Raw genomic sequence first — 10767 nt, 5'->3', positions numbered from 1 at the left:
AATGAGATCATATGAGACCTGATCCGGTGAGGCAGGCCGTCCCACTTGGCAAGAATCAGCCTCTAGAGAGGGCGGGAATGGAATTGAGCGTACTCCACCATGTCGAAAGCCGACACCATGAGACCTAGCACTTGCATTGCCGAATGTATCGACACTTGCGGACGAGATAGGAAGCATCGAATCCTGTCCTGAAGTTTCAGGACTTTCTCCTGAGACAAGAACAACCCCTGGTTGTGAGTGTCCAACAACGCTCCCAGGTGCACCATGCTCTGAGCAGGGACCAGGGAGGATTTCTTCCAGTTGATGAGCCACCCGTGGGCTTGCAGAAACCGGATAGTCAAATCTAGGTGACGTAGGAGAATATCTGGGGAATTTGCCAGGATCAACAAGTCGTCCAGGTACGGTAGAATCCTGACCCCTTGACGGCGGAGTACAGCCGTCATTACCGCCATAACTTTGGTGAAGACTCGCGGTCCTGTGGTCAAACCAAAAGGTAACGCCCGAAACTGGTAATGAAAGTTGCCGACCGCAAACCTCAGGTACTGCTGATGCGACACTGCAATGGGAATATGCAGGTAAGCATCCTGTATGTCCAGTGAGACCATAAAGTCCCCAGGCTCCAAGGCTAGAACAATAGAGCGAAGAGTTTCCATACGGAACTTGGAGACCTTCACAAACTTGTTCAGGGACTTGAGATTGAGAATGGGCCGGGAAGAACCATTTGGTTTCGGGACTAGGAATAGCGGTGAATAGAACCTCTTGCCTCTCTAAGCCAGAGGCACCTGTACTATCACTCCTGTGTCCAGGAGGGACTGTACCATCGAATGAAGAGTTTTTGCCTTCACCTGATCCAAAGGGACGTCTGTCAGGCAAAATCGATGAGGGGGACGATTCTTGAAGGATACGGCGTAACCTCGAGTGACGACTTCCCGTACCCAGGCATCGGAAGTGGTCTTCAACCATTCCTGGGTAAACCCTAGAAGTCGGCCCCCCACCCTGGGATAGTCCAGAGGGAGGCCTGCCACGTCATGCGACAGGCTTGTCAGTCTTGGAAGCGGGCTGACGGGCAGCTCAGGCCCGTTTGGTTTTGGTCTTATTCGTTTTAGAAGTGCGAACCTGCTTTGGGTACACCTGACCTTTTGCTTTCCCTGAAGGACGAAAGGAGCGAACGGAAGTACTTTTAGCCTTCGGCACCGAAGGGGCAGTACTAGGTAGACATGCTGTTTTAGCAGACGCTAAGTCAGCCACTCTCTTGTCAAGGTTTTCTCTGAAAATAATGTCTTCTTTGAAGGGTATTACCTCCAGGGTTTTCTTAGAGTCCATGTCCACAGACCAAGACCTTAATCAGAGAATTCGGCAAGCCAAAATGGACGTAGTAGAAGCCTTGGCCGCCAGAATACCGGCATCAGAAGCTGCCTCTTTAATGTAATGAGACGCTGTAACAATATATGATAGGCACTGTCTAGCATGATCAGAAGCATTGGAAGGCAACTCCGCCAACAGCTCCTGAGCCCACGCTTCCACAGCTTCTGCAGCCCAAGTTGCTGCAATAGTGGGACTATGCACTGCACCATTTAGGGTGTAGATTGCCTTCAAACAACCCTCCACACGCTTGTCCGTCGGCTCTCTCAAGGACGTGACAGTAGTTACAGGCAGAGCAGAGGATACTACCAGCTGCGCAACTTGTGAATCCACTGGCGGTGGTGTTTCCCAAATTTTACTAAGCTACGCAGCAAGGGGGTAGCAAGCCAGCATCTTCTTGTGAGGCGTAAACTTCTTTCCTGGATTTTCCCAGGACTCCTGACGTATGTCAACTAAATGGTCAGAGTGAGGTAAAACTTGTTTAACCACCTTCTGACGTTTAAACCTGTCCGGTTTCTTAGTGGCAGTGACAGGCTCCTGTTCATCATCAACCTGAGGAATAAGCCTGATAGCCTCTAACAAGTCAGGAACATCCACCTGCGAAACAACTTCCCCATCAGAAGCATCAGGATCAGAATCTGTGGGGTCTGTATAAGCGCCATCCTCATCAGACGAGGTGTCTGGGATATGGTTGGATTGTGAGGAAGTAATTGCCCACTTATCGGACCCCTTGGTCTTAGACGGGCGAGGGTTAGACTTTTGAGCAGTCAGTGATTGGTTCAATTGCTGTAACTGATTGGACAGTTGATCTGCCCATGGCGGGTTAACCGCAGGGACCATAATCGGTTGTACCGGTACAGAAGGTCCCATAGGGGGTGTTAGTCTAGTTACCAGCGTATTTAATAGCATGGAGAAGGTAGCCCAAGGTGGGTCATTATGCACCCCTGTTGCTACGATCCCACTGGGGGGCAAGGAACCCCCAGAACCTGAACCCTCAGCTGCTATATTATCCTCAAATGTGTCTGCAGCGTCAACACCACGCAGTGTGGGATCAGCCCCAGCTCTGTTGCCCTTTGTAGCTGACATAATCAAAAGCTCAATGCAAAGCAACACAGTACAATATAAGCAGCACAATACCTGACAAGAACCCCCTGTGCAGTGTATCAGCACAAACAGGGAATTCAAGAGGTATATGGTGACTAAAAATCACAGAGGAAAATACACACTGAGTATATCCTGTGAAATGCCTATATTATGGTAAACCTGACACACTTAGCCCCCTCAGGTTATAGAATATAGGGATAGCAGTCTGAGTGAGAGACAAGAAATGGAGTTCACACAGCAGCTATATGCACATACACAGAGTCACAGTTTGTACAATGCAGAAATTAAGACATGCAATAAAACTGCAATGGACTAGCAATACAGAGTAGTACTATGTATAGCTATACACTGAATTAGATATAACAATGCACAGTAAAGACTGGATGTATATCATAGGGTACTTGTACTAAATAACCCTGTCTAAATGCACTTTTTCTTAACTAACACTGTCAGCAGACATGTAGAATACTTAAGTGTCCTGTAAAATGCACAGCGCTGACAGGCAGGCGGCTTTACAGAGGAGGATTTGCCCAAACAGTCCCAGGCACAGTGTTGCTGTGTGTGTAATGGCACCCAAACACTGACTGGGAGTGAGGGAGAAAGAGATATGCAGCTCCAGGGCGGGAACATTTACTCTAAATGGCGCCATGGGGCTGGGGCTACAGGTCAAAGCCTTATCCCCCTGCTGGACTTCACCACCGGGTACTGGGGGCTTAAGAAAACGTTTTTTGAGAGAAAACCGACCTGTGCCCATGCCCTGGTGGTCTAGTGTGGTCCCTGTACTGCCACAGTGTCCACGCCAGCACGCTTAGCCCGCCTCCCACCGGCCACGTGGGATCGCGATTTACATCGGGTCCCGTTGCGATTTACAGCGGGTCCCGTTGAGCCTTACCGCCTCCCTGTAGTGTGGCCACGCGATCCGGGAGAGCAGCGGTCGTGTGTGTGACTAACTTCAGAAGAAAACCGGAGCCTCCGCTGTAGGTACCTGGCAACAAGGGCACGGGAGTGTACAGCGCCGCTGGGGGAGGTGATGGAGCTGCAGCAGGAGATGTCTCACTGACATCTAACACTAGCAGTGTCTCTGCTGCAGCCCTTGAAGTCTTCCATTTTCTTAAAAAGCTTCTTTTAGGGCTGCTAGAGCAGCCCCCCTGTTAAGTGCCTGCTTACTGCAAGGCACCAACTACAAAACTGAGCTCCTGTGCACGGAGGCGGGGTTATAGAGGAAGCGGCGCTATGCATCTTGGGAAGAAGGTCAAAGCTTTGAACCTGTTGGTGCCTCGGATCAAGATCCTACTCTACACCCCAATGTCATTCCCTGTGGAGCCCATTGTACCCCGAAGCAGAAATCTTGTTATGGAGCAAGAGCTCCTGTTCCGTGCTGCCACCTCCAGGAAAATTATTCAAACTGGAGGGATTAGGGGGCATGAAGGGGGAGGAGCCAACTGTACATAAAAAAATGTTTACATTATATTGTGCTACCTCCGTTCTGCATCCTTCACACCCCAGCTGTCTGAAAGTTCCAGTATCCCCTAGTGGACGAAAGAGAAAAAAGATGACATTGCTAAATAGAAACTGAATGGTGCAATAGCACAGAATACATTACCCTTATGCTAAGCACACTCCTGAGCGGCCACTCTCACGATCTGACCAACTTTACGATTCTCACAGACAATCTTAGAACATGGTGTACACACTAGTGATTTCTCCTTCCCAATGATTATGGCCCTGATTCAGAGAGGGACGCGTCTTTGGATGCAGCTGCTCTGTGTACATATGATAATGCTGCAGGGGGACGCTTGTGGAAGTAGATGCCTCCTGCATGCTTCTATAACAAGCCGTTGCGTTGAAGGATACAGCATTGGATCATCTGACAAAATATTGATCATCTGAGTATACACAGAATGGCTGGTGTTCTCACTGTGCCAGGGCCAGGAAATCTGCATTGAAAGATGCATATTCCGGCCAAGGCACACCTACAAAGCGGGAGGTACATGCCCTTGTTTTTTAGAATGTTCCCCATTGCCATCTCTGTTCCACCAACCAAACAGCCGCAGCATGTCAATAATGCTAAGGCTTGGGAGCACTGAGATGACAGCACATGTGCAGAATAGGTCCCTGTATATGCACAGTAACCCCGCCATCGGAGTAGTATGCAAACCATCAGGTGTGTGTACTATCAGGCACAGTGTCTCTTAATGACAGCTAAATACCTTTAAAATAAGCATTAAAAACAGTTTATTTGAATTGTTTGACAACATGCAAGGAAATAAGGGCCTATCCCAGGGAAGACATTAGAAATATGTGTACAGTGTATAACAGGCATACCTAGCAATCGCATGTAAACGTCCGTGCACTGAACATAGCAATAAACACAGAGGGCCTAGTGCAGCGTTGGTCACTAATTGGGTAGAATGCAACTTACACTGTAAAAGCTAAAAATGCTGACGCATACACAATAAAGGATGCGTGCAGGTCAGCGCCAATGGTATATGTGTCTGGTTTATTTCAGGTACTGTATATGGTATGACACATACATTTATGTCCTTGGTCTTAGCCATTTGTTTTACCTATTAACTACACATTCTCTATTAGGCATCAAAACCTACAAGACAAACAAGTCTCCGTCTCGTGCATGAAAATGCTAAAATCCAAACACAATGAAGAATGCTTCCAACCAGCATCAAATGGCGCATTCAGAAACAGCCGAACGCTAGTGCTGGTGAGTATTACTATCATAGACAATATGGAAGAGAAGAAGACTCTTTTGTGGGCGCACTCTTTACTTTACATAAATATAGAAAATAGTCAAAGTAGATAAAAATACAAATTTTAATAATTCAACAAAATAATTTCTACACAATTAAGACAATTAGTGGTTCATCAAGAAGATAAAGGTGGTCAAATAATTAACCAAATATTTGAAATAGCACCATGTGCTGATATGAAAGAAACTGGATTTTGGCTGATGGAAGGAAATTCTGGACGTTATATATTCAGTGGTATATTGTGCTAATAAGCCAATTACTGTTATGCATTCCCCTGTAATATAGTCTGGATACTGGTAGTGCTTAAGAGTAGTATGCCACTGTCTGGTCTCCTGCCAGAGAAGATAAGAGCGGAGGGGGCGGCAGGGGGACAGGCAAAGAGTGGAAATTGGAGAGCAGTGTGAATCTGCTGTCAGTGTTAGACACTATATGGGCTCAATCAAAGAGCTCTACTGCACTGGGTATTCCTCAATGGTCACCCACTTGAGTACTAACCCAGCCCAACACTGATTAGCTTCCGAGATCGGACGGTTTCGGGCGTCTCCAGTGTGGTATGATAGTAGAGGAAATGACCAATATTACGGAGCTCTGGAATCACTGATGAGAGTTCACGAATTTACAAAGTTATTCAGGACAGATACCAGACATAGAAGAAATTAGATGGATCTGCTGCCAATGTTAGACAGGGACTCAACCCTGAATCACTGGTGAGAGTCCACGAAAATAAGGATTGAAAGAAAAATAAGTAGATAGTAAAAAGGTATAATGGGGTTTAAATCCAGATGCGGCAATAGTAAAATGAACTGGAATAATTACATTATCATTGGAAAATGTTGCCTAAACACAGGGTGCCTGAAATGCCAAAGCAAGGAAGTGATCAAGCCCGGCGAACGGGTGAAACGCGTATTCCGATACAACCGCTGACCTTTTTGGCTGACCGGAACCTCGGACGTTATCTGGCCCGTGCCCGTGCCCTCCGTCTCCCCTGACTTCCACTCCATACCTATCGCGGCTGACTGCAGCAGCGGATGTCTGACGGCGGCTTGTGTCCGACAGGACACCATCGGACCGGCGGCTCCTGAACTCCCCCCATCATTCGAGATGCCCGGGGCTCTTAGAAGACTGCTAGCACCTTTTGCGAGGAGACGGGTGTCAAGACTCTAGAAGGGGTGATTCTACCCCATTTCGGCGCGGGTAATATCAACTCTCTTTTCCCACTATCCATAGCAATCTTACTACACAGTGTATATTGGGAGTTACAGGCACGCAACAATTTAAATATGCTTCTCTCATTTGCTCCTGTGAGCACTTGCCACTATCACTCTACTATCATACAATTTATATACTAGACGGACTTTGTGCTAATAGGTACTTGCCTGCCTTATATAAATAACTGCCATATTAATGTATTATGTTATAATGCTGCATTTTTCATTTTTCTGCATGTGATATTATTGGCAGTGATCCAATCTAAAAACCTTGATAGATCCCCCCCAGTCTGGACATATCATTGCTATTTAGTTACAACTTCACTTCTATATAGTTATATCCTTTTGGGGCATTGAGAACCTGCAGTGGAAACTTTTGTAACAGCTACACTCTAGATGCAATTCAGCTACAACCTCATTGCTACTTTTAAGTACCGATAAATCATATTGGATACTTTCCCATAGCTGGTACTCTGTTATTAATTTTTTCTCCTTATCTTTGCTTTGGCATTTCAGGCACCCTGTGTTTAGGCAACATTTTCCAATGATAATGTAATTATTCCAGTTCATTTTACTATTGCCGCATCTGGATTTAAACCCCATTATACCTTTTTACTATCTACTTATTTTTCTTTCAATCCTTATTTTCGTGGACTCTCACCAGTGATTCAGGGTTGAGTCCCTGTCTAACATTGGCAGCAGATCCATCTAATTTCTTCTATGTCTGGTATCTGTCCTGAATAACTTTGTAAATTCGTGAACTCTCATCAGTGATTCCAGAGCTCCGTAATATTGGTCATTTCCTCTACTATCATACCACACTGGAGACGCCCGAAACCGTCCGATCTCGGAAGCTAATCAGTGTTGGGCTGGGTTAGTACTCAAGTGGGTGACCATTGAGGAATACCCAGTGCAGTAGAGCTCTTTGATTGAGCCCATATAGTGTCTAACACTGACAGCAGATTCACACTGCTCTCCAATTTCCACTCTTTGCCTGTCCCCCTGCCGCCCCCTCCGCTCTTATCTTCTCTGGCAGGAGACCAGACAGTGGCATACTACTCTTAAGCACTACCAGTATCCAGACTATATTACAGGGGAATGCATAACAGTAATTGGCTTATTAGCACAATATACCACTGAATATATAACGTCCAGAATTTCCTTCCATCAGCCAAAATCCAGTTTCTTTCATATCAGCACATGGTGCTATTTCAAATATTTGGTTAATTATTTGACCACCTTTATCTTCTTGATGAACCACTAATTGTCTTAATTGTGTAGAAATTATTTTGTTGAATTATTAAAATTTGTATTTTTATCTACTTTGACTATTTTCTATATTTATGTAAAGTAAAGAGTGCGCCCACAAAAGAGTCTTCTTCTCTTCCATATTGTCTACGTTCCCCTACTGACTCAGGGTGCACCACCAAATAATATCAGAATTAGAAAACAGCGTTTTCTTGTAATTACCTGATTTTGGTTTAGAAAATTAACTTTCTATACTCAATATCTCCTGTGCGGTATTCCCTCCCCTCATGTTGAGTATTACTATCATTCTGATCCCGCACAAATAAAACAGCTTTCTCAGGATTATATGTGTCTAGGCCTGGATATGTTTGCAGTGATGACATTTACTAAGCAAGCTGGTATAGTACTTAATCTGCACCAGCCCCACAGTGTTAGTAAATATGCGTTCAGATTTATAAACAAAATAATTCGTACTTTTTACCTGGTTTTGCATCTAATATTGTTGCCTTTCTAAATCCCGTGGCCAGAACAGCTGACAAACGAGAGCTCGGAAAAGCGCCACTAAGTCAATTTTCCCCTTAGTGTTTCTTTATCACATTACATAGAGCAGTGTGTGAGCGGCTGCTACCTAATACTGCTGTAACCCTTACTCCTGTTATACTTAACCACTTGCCTGGCATGGTCGCAACAGATGTGACCATGCCTGCAAGTGCTTTATCTGACCTGGTTACACAGGATGCGACCAGTCAGATAGACAGTGTTAGCAGGGGCAGGGAAGGGAAACTTCCCTCCGCTGCTGCTGTCAGAGGAACCGGAAGGACCCTCTGCCTCTCTGCACTCTCCCCTACAGATTGCCGTGCTGTTGATCACTGCTGATCTGTCAGCACGGCAGGATCCCCCCCACCAGCGGCTGCAGGCAATAGCAGCCGCTGGGGAAGTGTAAATTAACCCCCCAAGCCACCCCCAGACACCCCCTGTATACCTGGAGGATGTCGCAATGGTCACGATGTTCCCGATCGATGTTTTGGGAAAAAATCTATAATTTTTGAAACAATATATATATATATATATATATACACACTGCTCAAAAAAATCAAGAGAACACTAAAATAACACATCCTAGATCTGAATGAATGAAATATTCTTATTAAATACTTTGTTCTTTACATAGTTGAATGTGCTGACAACAAAATCACACAAAAATTATCAATGGAAATCAAATTTATTAACCCATTGAGGTCTGGATTTGGAGTCACACTCAAAATTAAAGTGGAAAAACACACTACAGGCTGATCCAACTTTGATGTAATGTCCTTAAAACAAGTCAAAATGAGGCTCAGTAGTGTGTGTGGCCTCCACGTGCCTGTATGACCTCCCTACAACCCACACAAGTGGCTCAGGTAGTGCAGCTCATCCAGGATGGCACATCAATGTGAGCTGTGGCAAGAAGGTTTGCTGTGTCTGTCAGCATAGTGTCCAGAGCATGGAGGCGCTACCAGGAGACAGGCCAGTACATCAGGAGACGTGGAGGAGGCCGTAGGAAGGCAACAACCCAGCAGCAGGACCGCTACCTCCGCCTTTGTGCAAGGAGCAACAGGAGGAGCACTGCCAGAGCCCTGCAAAATGACCTCCAGCAAGCCACAAATGTGCATGTGTCTACTCAAACGATCAGAAATAGACTCCATGAGGGTGGTATGAGGGCCCGACGTCACAGATGGGGGTTGTGCTTACAGCCCAACACCGTGCAGGACGTTTGGCGTTTGCCAGATAACACGAAGATTGGCAAATTCACCACTGGCGCCCTGTGCTTTTCACAGATGAAAGCAGGTTCTCACTGAGCACATGTGACAGACGTGACAGAGTCTGGAGACGCCAAGGAGAATGTTCTGCTGCCTGCAACATCCTCCAGCACGACCGGTTTGGCAGTTGGTCAGTAACGGTGTGGGGTGGCATTTCTTTGGGGGGCCGCACAGCCCTCCATGTGCTCGCCAGAGATAGCCTGACTGCCATTAGGTACCGAGATGAGATCCTCAGACCCCTTGTGAGACCATATGCTGGTGCGGTTGGCCCTGGGTTCCTCCTAATGCAAGACAATGCAAGACCTCATGTGGCTGGAGTGTGTCAGCAGTTCCTGCAAAACGAAGGCATTGATGCTATGGACTGGCCCGCCCGTTCCCCAGACCTGAATCCAATTGAGCACATCTGGGACATCATGTCTCGCTCCATCCACCAACGCCACATTGCACACAGACTGTCCAGGAGTTGGCGGATGCTTTAGTCCAGGTCTGGGAGGAGATTCCTCAGGAGACCATCCGCCACCTCATCAGAAGCATGCCCAGGCGTTGTAGGGAGGTCATACAGGCACGTGGAGGCCACACACACTACTGAGCCTCATTTTGACTTGTTTTAAGGACATTACATCAAAGTTGTATCAGCCTGTAGTGTGTTTTTCCACTTTAATTTTGAGGGTGACTCCAAATCCAGACCTCCATGGGTTAATAAATTTGATTTCCATTGATAATTTTTGTGTGATTTTGTTGTCAGCACATTCAACTGTGTAAAGAACAAAGTATTTAATAAGAAAATTTAATTCATTCAGATCTAGGATGTGTTATTTTAGTGTTCCCTTTATTTTTTTGAGCAGTGTATATATATATATATATATATATATATATATATATATATATACTGTGTATATATATATATATATATATTTATTTGTTTATTATTTTTATTTTTACTAAAATCATTTTGGATAGGGTTAAATTCATGTTCTTCACATAATTCACTAAGAAAAAACCTGACAATTTCGGAGCAGTTTTTTTTGGGGAAAAATCGTTAGTTAAGTGGTTAAGAGATTAATCCATATAAATCCTCATCCAAGATCACACTCAGCCCGAACCCAGGATGAATGAGCCCCTATATGTACAGAGAAGATGCTGTGATACAGGTGGGAGCTGCGTGCAGGTGACCAGGAAGCGGTGACATCATCACTGTAGGACATGGCATGTGCCACTGAGATGACAGTTATTTTTCAAACTGGATGTGATGGTTGGAGAGGACGCAGCAGCAGAGACTTC

General features: G+C 45.6%; 2 pseudogenes; one reads left to right on the top strand and one right to left on the bottom strand.

Moving 5' to 3' along the window:
• Positions 1 to 5677: 5677 nt before the first annotated feature.
• On the bottom strand, positions 5678 to 5796 carry LOC134947007 (5S ribosomal RNA; annotated as a pseudogene).
• A 1446-nt stretch (positions 5797 to 7242) lies between these two features.
• On the top strand, positions 7243 to 7361 carry LOC134947006 (5S ribosomal RNA; annotated as a pseudogene).
• The last annotated feature ends 3406 nt before the right edge of the window (positions 7362 to 10767 follow it).

This window comes from Pseudophryne corroboree, chromosome 7 (assembly GCF_028390025.1).
Source record: "Pseudophryne corroboree isolate aPseCor3 chromosome 7, aPseCor3.hap2, whole genome shotgun sequence".
Lineage (NCBI taxonomy): Eukaryota > Metazoa > Chordata > Amphibia > Anura > Myobatrachidae > Pseudophryne > Pseudophryne corroboree.
This window is presented reverse-complemented; position numbering and strand designations above follow the sequence as displayed.